We start from the raw sequence: 1,277 nt of genomic DNA, 5'->3' as shown, positions 1-1,277 counted from the left end.
AACTGGCACAGTTCAAAAAAGTGAGTTTTAGAATTTCCGAAGATAAATGTAAAAAATAGCTCTGAAAGGATAACTTAAAAAGTTTTGTGATTTGAGAGAGCTCTGGTAGGTAGGGAGTTATGTGTCCAACCCAATGCAGGCCATTGGGACTCACCTACTGCTCTCCTGGAGAAAGATGGACAGGTTCCCTCCTCGCTGATAATTTACAGCCTCTGAAAACACGCCAGAGGGTCAGCTAACCAGGAGTGAGGCCTGACTTGACAGCTGTGGGCTGCTTAGTTTATTTTATTTGGAGAAAGGCTTACAGGACAAATGAGTTTTCCATTCCACAATGTGCGGTACGTTTTGTTTCATCATAATGATATTTCGATTCCTGCGGTGTGACAACACTCATCCTCTTTTTCTACCCTCCTTTCCCACCTTCTGAATTCTATCTCTGTGCCAGATGCAGCCTGTTTGATTTCCTGTGGTTGATGGGTGAAGGAGCACACACCTCTCTGGTGATACTGTCTGTTGTGTGACTGAAAGTTGAACCAAAGGGGGAGGCTTCTGCTCCAGGCTTGACAGGTGTCTAAGGGCCAGTCTCAGGGATCCCACCAGGCTCTGTCTGGAAAAGGATAACTTTGACATGATGTTTCTTTTTGAGTAGGAAGTAATTTCCAGTAATACAGCTTCATGGAGACCATCCTCTTTTTAATTCTCTCTAGACATTTTCTTTTCTTTTTAGAGGATTTATAGTAATTAAAAATCACAGGATACCTAATTTGTTACATGAGGAACTTTAATTGGCCACGTAGTTGAAATGTTCCAGATAAAAGGACAATTTAGCTTCCGTTTTCTGCTAAATTGTACTTGGGTTTGTTTTTTTTTCTGGAAGTACAAGTATTAGGCGTTCCCAGAAGGTCACCTATCACCATTATTAAAAATATAAACAAACATTTGAAAGTCACAATAACTCTAGATTGTCTATAAAAATGAATAATTAAGGCATATTGATGCTCCATTGGTTATGACATCCTGGATTTATATTTGTGTTTGTTGTTGTTATGTGCCGTCAAGTTGCTTGCGACTGACTCATAGCGACCCTATGTACAACAGCCCTAAACTCCGCTCTGTCCTGTGCCAGTCGCACCATCTCTGACACTCTGATCCCAATTATCCCAGTCACTGAATCAATCCACCTCATAGAAGGCCTTCCTCTCCTGCGCTGTCCCTCCACCCTCCCAAGCATGATGTCCCTCTCCAAGGACCGGTCTCTCCTCACAACATGTCCAAAG

This window comes from Elephantulus edwardii, unplaced genomic scaffold (genome assembly GCF_000299155.1).
Source record: "Elephantulus edwardii isolate Elephantulus edwardi_28Jun2011 unplaced genomic scaffold, EleEdw1.0 scaffold00011, whole genome shotgun sequence".
Classification (NCBI taxonomy): Eukaryota; Metazoa; Chordata; class Mammalia; order Macroscelidea; family Macroscelididae; genus Elephantulus; species Elephantulus edwardii.
The sequence above is the reverse complement of the archived record's forward strand: the minus strand, read 5'-3'. Positions refer to the sequence as shown.